This window comes from Acanthochromis polyacanthus, chromosome 6 (genome assembly GCF_021347895.1).
Source record: "Acanthochromis polyacanthus isolate Apoly-LR-REF ecotype Palm Island chromosome 6, KAUST_Apoly_ChrSc, whole genome shotgun sequence".
Taxonomy (NCBI): Eukaryota; Metazoa; Chordata; class Actinopteri; family Pomacentridae; genus Acanthochromis; species Acanthochromis polyacanthus.
In genome coordinates, this window is record NC_067118.1 from 32608207 (window position 1) to 32618603 (window position 10397).

General features: G+C 41.7%; 1 protein-coding gene across 1 annotated transcript in view; it reads right to left on the minus strand.

Annotated features, from left to right (window-relative positions):
* Positions 1–4046, minus strand: part of LOC110956258 (poly(rC)-binding protein 4-like) — a 40717-nt gene extending 36671 nt beyond the window's left edge. Inside the window, exon 1 of the mRNA XM_022201609.2 lies at positions 3580–4046. The gene's annotated coding sequence lies outside the window, so the exon portion shown is untranslated. The remainder of the gene's footprint in view (positions 1–3579) is intronic.
* Positions 4047–10397: the final 6351 nt, after the last annotated feature.

Here is a 10397-nt window from a genome sequence, read left to right on the forward strand (position 1 = left end):
CCCTCTGGATACAACTCTGGAATTTTCTGATCATTTGCCTTGCCTTACAGTGGCGTGTCTCTTATTATCAGAGAGCCTCTATTAGGACCATATATCATTTTGAATGGTTTTTTTTGGCATGGTGGAGAATACACTTTGGCAGGGTATTAACTCCAGCTTTTATCCCATCCCTCTTACTGGATGAAGGTCACTCTCTCTATCTGCAAAATGACTTTTCTCTCTCTTCTCTTTCATCCCTGCTTTCCTCCCATCCTCCACACCAGGGCATGAGTCAGAGAATCTGACACCTCAGAGGAGAGGAGAGGGAAGGAAAGGGAGGAGAACAGTGGAGAGAGATGGGAGGCAAACTGAGAGGGAATGAAGGAAAGATGGAGGCAGTTGGAGAGAAGAGAGATGAGTTGATCAATATCTGGGAGAAACCTGAGACGATGTGGCCTGGCGCTGCTTCCTTGACGCACAAGACGCCGTATTAAAACATGGCAATTAGATTCATCAGTGCACAGATGGCGCAGGAGTCCTTGCTCCAGTTTCGTCACAAATCTCAACTGTACAACGTCCTTTATGGTGGTTTTGCAGTTTTGGCTGCAAGATCGTAGCGTTTGTTACATCCCTACGCTTAAGTTAGCCGAGGCGATGGTGTGCTATTTGGCATAAAACATCACGGTGCATGCTGAGCTGAGACTACATATTACATAAGCTCCACAACAAACTGAGCACAAACCCAAAAATAGTGCAGTCCCTGTTAAATATTTCAGGCACTCGGCAGCTGAAGGGGGATAAAAAGCTTCTCTCCTTCTCGGTTGCAATACAAAAAACACACACACACACACACAACATGCAGATGGCCAATTGAAAGAAAAACCTCCATTTAGTGTACTGTAGAGCAAAGCGGATTACTGTCACGAAGGCAGTCTTTTAGCTCATTCGCTTGATATACAGGACTTACTCAGTGGAGTGGCGTACTTAGCAGACACCTATCGTTGTTTCTGGAGTCCCTCTCTGTGTAGCACAGGCAGCATGAAAGCTGCTCTTTGAGGGGGAAACTTCTGAACAAAATAAATCATGCTCATGAGATTCTTTTGCGAGACACAACCCGGCGAGTCACAAGGCCCGCTTGGTCAATCTTCGGTGCTCGCCACAATGCTATCTTTTCATAGCAGGGACAGCCTGAAGCTCTATCAGCCACCAGGCCTGTCTTAAGAACAGCGGCGAGGGTCACATTGTGCTTCAGAAGAAGTGGCCTCTTCATAGCAGAACGTGAAGGTCCAAAACAAAAAGAAACTGCACTGTTTATCTACAAGAAGCTGCAGTCTTACCAGTCAGCAAGTACTCATGTGATTTAATTCTGTGCTTTTATTTTATACAACGTTGCACAGCATAAGGATAACAAAGTAAAAACCAACCCAGAGTTGGAGCAGGCTGTAAGTTAATCACTGAAATGCAGGTTAATTGCTACGGGGGATTTATCTCATATGTTGGAGAGGAAGTTAATTTGTACAACAACAATACTCCAGCGACAACACCATCTAAATTAATGCCGGAGTCAAGGTGATGATACTTGTTTGCCTCATAAAATGTAGAGACCTGAAGCACTACAAGTTCTTAGAGGAGAAATGAAGCACAGAAATAATCCAGGGCTGATTTTATATTGACACAGTAAATCAAAGGAATGAAAAAAGCAATCTAATTCAAGGTGTTTTGGTAGTGGAAGCAACAGAGGCCCCCTGCGTTGTTAATGGAGAAATTATACAAGAAAGCTCTTCTTGTATCCGCCTCATCACTGAAAGGTGATTGAATGGCCGTGATCTCTCTCTGCAGAACTGTTTAATAGAGTAAAGCTGCTGCACTGGGCTGCATTTACTTGATGACTGCGAACTAAAACCCAGCATTGTGTTTGTTCCCCCCTCCACACTCTGCAAGAGCAGCATCTTTCTAGATGAGAGGGATTATTGGCAGTTCCCAGACGTTGGAGCAGCACGTGTCAGGTCTGGCTTTTGTTATTTATGAAGCCTCTCGGCCCCAGCCCTCACTCTGCAGCAGAGATGCAGGTGGGGTTTCATTATTGAAGATGTTCTTCCACTTCTTATTAGATCTCCGACTCTCTGAGTGCATTAAGGAATTGCATCTGGACAGAGAATCAGCAATACATGATGGCCTGACTCTGTGCCCCCTGGAGTCCCTCTGAAAGATATGTGTGCCTCTGACATCAGCCAAATTGTGAGTCCTGCTCCCTTTCCAGGAATAAATACTGGATTTGCACTCAAGCAGACACCCCCTTCACCATACACACAAAGGAAATTTCTATTCCTTATTGATCTCTGCTATGTGCTCAGAAAGACAGATCTGAATCATCTTCTCCTGCCTCTTTGGTAGAAACGTGCACACGGTGCATTACATCCTAATGAATTCTCCCATAAACTGCAAACAACCTAAGTGATGCGCACTTCTATAATTGTGTCCTATTTCTCTCCACGTTTGTTTGAACAGATGCACACTGGAGGTGCGCATGCAAGATTCATGAGCATCTCCAGGCAGCAAGAACCATGATTTCCTGAATCAATCAGCAGGTCCACACTCAGATGTTGTTTATTGATTCTAGTGTACCGAGGAGTCTAAAGATGATCAGAAGCTTCAGTTTCATTCTGGCCTGATGAAAAGGGCAGATTTAGGTCAAAACATGCCAAATGTAAATAAAACTTTATGTGGAGACAGAAATAAAAGTAGCGAGGTTAATTAAGATGCTTGTGCTGAGTGAAAGTAAGAATAATGATAATACAGAGTTGTGTTTATTGACTGTAAACTGTGTCCAGAGAACAAACAAACTGTATGATCAGGAGCAGAAATAAAGGCTCTATTGTAGTATTGTTCTACAACTGAACTGCTCTCACAGTGGACCAAATGTGACCAGAGATTCAGGAATTTAACAGCAAAATGAAGGAGCCAAATTGGCACCAGCGCTGAATTTTGGCTTTAATTTAGCTCAGCTCATCAAGACAATCATTTTTTTCCCCTTATCCAATGTAGTGCAATTAGGCATCTTGGTGAATAATGGTGCCGTCACACACACTAGCTGCCTCAGCACATAGGCGCCCACAGTACGGGACTTGTTGAGAATGATCTTTGTGTTTGGGGCTGGCCTGGCCAACCGGGGTCCACTTTCATTATCATAAAACACACAAGAGAGCGATTGTCTCCTCGGTCCTACCGCTGTGCCCCTGTTCATCTGGCCACTTTGTGCCATATGCTGAATTTAACAGCCCCAGTCAGTTTAGGGCTCCATTAATTCAGCTCCGCAAACAGATGATTCCACCCCGCTGTTCTCATATGAGTGCGTCCAAGTATAAACATCGGGGAGTGGACGCGTTTGGAGCAGCAAGTTAAAAGGTCGAATTCTGGGTTTAATTCACCGATCGCGCGTTAACACGAGTTAGTAGGAGACATGCAAGGCTCTCCAATGAATCGAGCACTTTAAATCTGAAAGCAATCAAGAATGTCGCCTTTTAAATAAGAGCTCTTTCAAGTTGTAGAATTGGGAACATGCTGTCCAAAAATGTGCCTTTTCCCAAATAAGCCACTTACCTGTTCTCATGTACAAGAATAGAAGGTCGCAGGCTGCAGTTCCAACTAAACTATCCCCATGGATCTGCGCTGCTGGCCGGGGCTTTGTATCCACATAGAGTCCAATGACACGGAGGTGTAGTGCGGACTGTCCTCCCGGTGTGTCAGCAGACTGGACTGCAGGGCGCCTGTGCGCTGAGGAGGGGAGAGGAGACGCACACAGAGATGCAGACGGCGACCACCCTGCTCACCCTAATCACCATTAACGGTGGCAGCCCGTGGGAGAGAGCCGAGAGCTCTCAGGGTGAAGAGGGGGAAAAAATCCTCTCTGGCTCTACTGCCTTCAAGTCTCCAATATGTTTGTTGCATCCCCGCCTCGGGCCGGTGTGGCGCGGTGCGATCCTTCCTGTCCCCACAGGACCTCTGCTGGGAGCGCAGCGCGTCCTCGTTCCTGTGCGTCGCACCGCAGATTGACACATTCAGGGATCACTGACCCTGTGTGAAATTCTACATTTGCTGAATCAGTCTCACTGCTCAGATTTTTTTATTACTATTTTTTTTTTTTTTATAGGCATTACGTTGCCTCGGTCTTTGTGAGAATTTACATGAAGACGTGAATGCAAAGTGTTCCGAAGTTTTGGCCAACTATGCCTGAACAGTGCGTCAACTTACATTCTTTTTTTTGTTCTCTAAAACGGCAGTTTATTTTCATTTACTCCCATAATCTCACATAAGGTGCATGTAATTTCCCACACATCTGAGAAATCACAAGAGCATTAAAGCTACTGTCTGTATTATAAGTGATACTAGAGTAAATCTTCATCCAAATTTAGAATAATAGTCTAAATGTGCAAAAATTGGTGGTTCCAATGCAAAATCCAAGCCTTTTATGTTATCTTCTGAAGTTTTTGGGATTTGTTGGTGGAGCAACTTTTTCTCACATGGCTCCATCTAGTGTATAGATCCTGATGTTGCAATTGTTCCATCATAACAGGTCTACTTGGTTTTAGTAATCCCAGACATCTTCTGTCCTGTAGAAGCCTCTTTGATGAGAGGTGAGACATCTTTAAGAGTCTGAAATCCAGTTATTTTTTTACTGCAGCTCCTTGAGTTACGCCTTTCATTTCTAGAAAGGGGCATGTAGTCATCTATTTATGTAATGTCTTATTGTTTATTCCCACTTCATCCATTTTCTGTAGGCTCTTATCCTGTGCAGGGATGGGATTGTAATAGGTCTCAGGTGTATAACTTTAAATTGTGCTTCTCAGTAACATTATAAAGTATCCTTAGTGGTCGATTTTTTTCTTTTTCCTTTGATACACGTGAAGCAAACAACATTAACAAAGCAACACGAATTTCACACCAAGTAAAATTCGCCTGCAATGAATTTTGACTGGATAAAACAGCTCATTCATTTCAAAACAATGAAGCAAGACATTTAAACAGCTCCCACTCCTCCCGTGTGAAGGAGGAACCGTCTGGGTAATTTGAGCATGACATCTCCATCTATTTCACAAATAATCTCAGGTGCCGCTCATTCACACAACAGAATGAGAGGAGGATGATGGGAACGCGTGTTTATTTCTCTAAATGACAAACCTTTATTCATCACGGCAGGACATTTTTACTGGAGACTTTGTAAGCTCCTGCAGTTTGCTGCTTTGTTCGTTTGATGAAGACATTTTGTCCTGGCTGGGAATCAAAAAGCAACAGAGAGGCTAAAAAAGTTGCTAAATAAGATGAATGTGGAAAAGATGTCGATATTTACTGCAGATTGTTTAACGTTTTTCGTTATTTACCAAATGTATTGTGGCAGTGTTGATTTGGGGAGATGCTGGATTTCAGCACATACAACAGAAGTGAGAACACCCCAGTGCAATATCACTTATATTTAAAATGATTCAAAATTGTAACACCCCATAATAATTGCATCACTTTCAAATTGAGCAGCAGAATGTTAGTTCTTATGTTAAATTCAAAAGTAGCACTTTAGTTACTTTATTAAAAAATAAAGGCACCACAGTAGGAATTGAGTGCAGCAAAATGAATACACTTTCCATTACTGGGATTCAAATCTTTATCTTTGTTCAGTACTTTCCACATTTATTTTTTAATACCAGATTCTATCTTTCTCGACATGGAGGACGCCATACTTCTGGAGAGAGATTCAGACAGTTTTTAGAGTCTTTCAGTTGCTCTTTGCTAGAGAGGTTGTGTTGTCCTGTTTTTCCCTTGAAATATCCCAAAGGTTTTCTATCTACATTCACGTCAGGCACATACTTGGATGAGATCAGAGTTTTCACTTTACAAACTCCTGTGTGATTCTGGCAGTGTGCTTTGGATCGTGATCATGCTGAAATATTCCTCTTCTGCCAATCTTGACAGGCACTATTTTGGAATATCCACAGAGATTCATGATGCCATCAACAAATGTAATTTCTCTAATACTTTTTGCACACATGCAGCAGCGTATCACCCGCCTACCGCCTCTGTGCTTCACTGTCAGGACTATGCATTCACTGTTTAAATCTTGCAAAACAGGCCTGATCCCTTCTTAGCAGGACAAATTTATCACGTCACCTTTGATCAAAGAACATTCTCACAGTCTTCATCAGGCGTCTTTCCATATCTGTTGAAGTTTAACCTGCAGTTTTGTACTGAACATCGTGATAGGTAATTTTTCTTGGAGACTGTCCAGAGAGGGTGACACTATGTACTGTCGTTGAGACTGTCTGAGTTCTCACTGAGACTGAAATTACATCTTGATAACCTCTGTGCCCAGTCTGAAGCACTTGCCAATCTGTTTTTCAGAACTAGATAGTACAAGTAGTGCTATGTCTGCAGCATCATTTTAGGAGAACAGTCCCTGCAGCTTTTATTTGTGGTGCTCTGGCTCATTCTCAATCTCCTGATTACTGCTGCAACAGATTTGTAGTTGTTCACAGATCTTCCTGTACCCTTGGCCATCTTTGTGAATTCTCACAATCAGATTTTTCAGCTCTGGCAGTTCTTTTCTTTGTGTAGCCATGATGCAGAGGTGTAGACAGAGGCAGCCCTCAAAACTGAGAATGTTCTGCTGTTCATGGGTCATGTTATTTTACTGTGAATGCAGATAGGTTCATTGTAAATCACAGGTGTTCTCAGGTTTGTTTCAGTGATCACAGGATTTCCAACTTGTGTGTCAGTCATTACAAGTGTATTTATTTTTGTTACACAGACTTTCTACTTCTGCTTCTACTTTTCTTGACAAACGTGAGAGTGAAATACAATTATCTATCATGTTTTTGCAGACACCCTCCAATGAGGAAGGCACATCATGTTCGTAACAAGTGTCCTCACCACGATTGAGCTTTTCTATCTTGAAGCTGGAGTGTACCAATGACCAACACAGACTTTTGCACTTTTCTATGCGACAAACATGAAACCAGTCCTGTCAACTTGCAGGATGGGGATTTCTGCATCGAAATTCTTCCTCAGAAGTGGCTTCCAATTCAAAAGTGTCAAGCTGAATTAATCCAATATTACAATTTGCCATTGGGAAGTATAGTTTTACACTATTTGAACAGACCTGTAGGTGTTGTTGGTTGATACTCGAGCAGCAGCAAGCAGTAAGGAGTGGGCGAAGAGAGAGGCAGGGACTTCATAGATCTGTACATTCTAGTGCAGAATTACATCCATGACATTTTCAGGCATGAAGAGATTATTTCCATGCAAAAAAACCTTCCAAATACATAAGTTTTATGCACAGAAAATAGTTTTTAGAAGTTTAGAGGGATTTTCAACAACAAATGTTCATAAACTGCAGCTAGGAAAAGACAACTTCACCATGTGTTCATACACACGTGGACAAAATTGTTGGTACCCCTCAGTTAAAGAAGGAAAAACCCACAATTCTCACTGAAATCACTTGAAACTCACAAAAGTAACAATAAATAAAAATTTATTGAAAATTAAATAATCAAAAACAGCCATTACTTTTGAATTGTTGATTAACATAATTATTTTAAAAAACAAACTAATGAAACAGGCCTGGACAAAAATGATGGTACCTCTATAAAAGATTGAAAACTATTTGACCAGAGTGACATGATTAACTCAGGTGTGTCATTTAATTGACATCACAGGTGTTTCCAAACTCATAATCAGTCAGTCTGCCTATTTAAAGGGAGACAAGTAGTCACCCTGCTGTTTGGTGAAAAGGTGTGTACCACACTGAACATGGACAACAGAAAGCGAAGGAGAGAATTGTCCCAGGACATCCGAAAAAAAATGATAGACAAACATCTTAAAGGTAAAGGCTATAAGACCATCTCTAAACAGCTTGAAGTTCCTGTGACAACAGTGGCTCATATTATTCAGAAGTTCAAGACCCACGGGACAGTAGCCAACCTCCCTGGACGTGGCCGCAAGAGGAAAATTGATGACAAATTGAAGAGACGGATCGTTGGAATTGTATCCAAAGAGCCCAGAGCAACCTCCAAAGAAATTAAAGGTGAACTCCAAGGCCAAGGTACATCAGTGTCAGATCGCACCATTCGTCGTTGTTTGAGCCAAAGTGGACTTCATGGGAGACGACCAAGGAGGACACCACTGCTGAAAAAAACTCATAAAAAAGCCAGACTGGAATTTGCAAAAATGCATGTTGACAAGCCACAAAGCTTCTGGGAGAATGTCCTTTGGACAGATGAGACCAAACTGGAGCTTTTTGGTAAGGCACATCAACTCTATGTTCATAGACTCAAAAACCAAGCATACGAAGAAAAGAACACTGTCCCTACGGTGAAACATGGAGGAGGCTCAGTAATGTTTTGGGGCTGCTTTGCTGCATCTGGCACAGGGTGTCTTGAAAGTGTGCAAGGTACGATGAAATCTGAAGACTATCAAGGCATTCTGGAGAGAAATGTGCTGCCTAGTGTCAGAAAGCTTGGTCTCAGTCGCAGGTCATGGGTCTTCCAACAGGACAACGATCCAAAACACACAGCCAAAAACACCCAAGAATGGCTGAGAGAAAAGCGTTGGACTATTCTAAAGTGGCCTTCTATGAGCCCAGATCTGAATCCCATTGAACATATGTGGAAGGAGCTGAAACATGCCATTTGGAGAAGACACCCATCAAACCTGAGACAACTGGAGCTGTTTGCTCATGAGGAGTGGGCCAAAATACCTGTTGACAGCTGCAGAACGCTCATTGACAAATACAGAAATCGTTTAATTGCAGTGATTGCCTCAAAAGGTTGTGCAACAAAATATTAAGTTATGGGTACCATCATTTTTGTCCAGCCCTGTTTCATTAGTTTGTTTTTTTAAATAATTATGTTAATCAACAATTCAAAAGTGATGGCTGATTTTGATTATTTAATTTTCAATAAATTTTTATTTATTGTTACTTTTGTGAGTTTCAAGTGATTTCAGTGAGAATTGTGGGTTTTTCCTTCTTTAACTGAGGGGTACCAACAATTTTGTCCACGTGTGTATGTGCATTAATGCAAAATGAAACTCTCTTTACAGCAGCAAAATCTGCACAGATCTGTTCAGACAATATGTGGGCATGATGGTGCTCCTTACAGGTGCTTCTAATTTTAAAACAAGACAAACGTACAGTTTCATTTTGATATTTTAAGACATATAGCTGCAGCTACAGCGCCCTCCATAATTATTGGTACCCCTGGTTAAGATGTGTTCTTTAGCTTCTAATAAATTCATTTTATTTCTAAATAATATAGGACCCCAATGGAAAAAAGAGGAAAATCCAACCTTTAATTCAAGTGCATTTATTCAGTGGGGGAAAAAAATCACACATTAAGAAATAATTGTTTTACATCAAATCATGTGTGCCACAATTATTAGCACCCCTGATGTTAATACTTTGTACAACCCCCTTTTGCCAACAAAACAGCACCTAATCTTCTCCAATAATACATTTTTCTACAATTTTCAGTGTGAGAGTATGCTTCTGCAATAAAAATTGCATATAGGCTTTCAACACATCTTAACCAGGGGTGCCAATGATTCTGGACGGCGCTGTATATCTTAGGCGTAAGTTTTCACTGTGTAACCAAGTTAACTGTAGGCTCAGTAGGCTGTAGACTAAATACCAGTCAGCAGAACCAAGTGTTCAGTGTTGTATTTGATCGTTTTCTACGTCTTATATTTTTGATAGTTTTATTTTTTTGGTTAATATTCCTTTATCTCTCTGTAAAACAGGACCAGCTCTAGAGATAAGGATGAAATGATAACAATAAAAAAGGCCAAGACAGGATTTATGACATTTATCAGGTGCGGTTTCTACAGCTATAACACAGTGCTGTGCTACTGAATGAATCACATGAGACCACAGCCTTGGAGAAAGACTCATTACTGCATGTCTTCGAACTGTATACCGAGAAGCATTACTTTGAAGTGACGTGCCTCCGATTGTTGGTTCTGTCAACCTTGCACAGGCAACTCTATAAACGTTTCTGCACCATGTGAATCAAGCACATAACCGTTTCAAAGCTTCACTCTATTACCATCTGGACCGGTGACACAGCCAGGTGCTGTTTCTCAAACAGTAGGAGGTGCTGTGCGATCTTAAATCCATCTTGCAGCGAGACGGGTGCTTTGTTCAAAACACGCAAACCGCCACTAGGGGTGTGTGGGTCAGAGCACTGCCAGCCTTCAGTCACGGTGATGTAGCTGTTGGTTATGACACAGCCATTAACCGGGTGAAGGAACCGTGATTTCATTAATACATGTCACATACAATAATGAACAGTCAGCTGCACTAGGTGTGGGATTTATTTGAGATTAATTCCTCCCTGCTTTGTGTGTAAATGTTGTGTTTCTGCCAGAGTGTACAA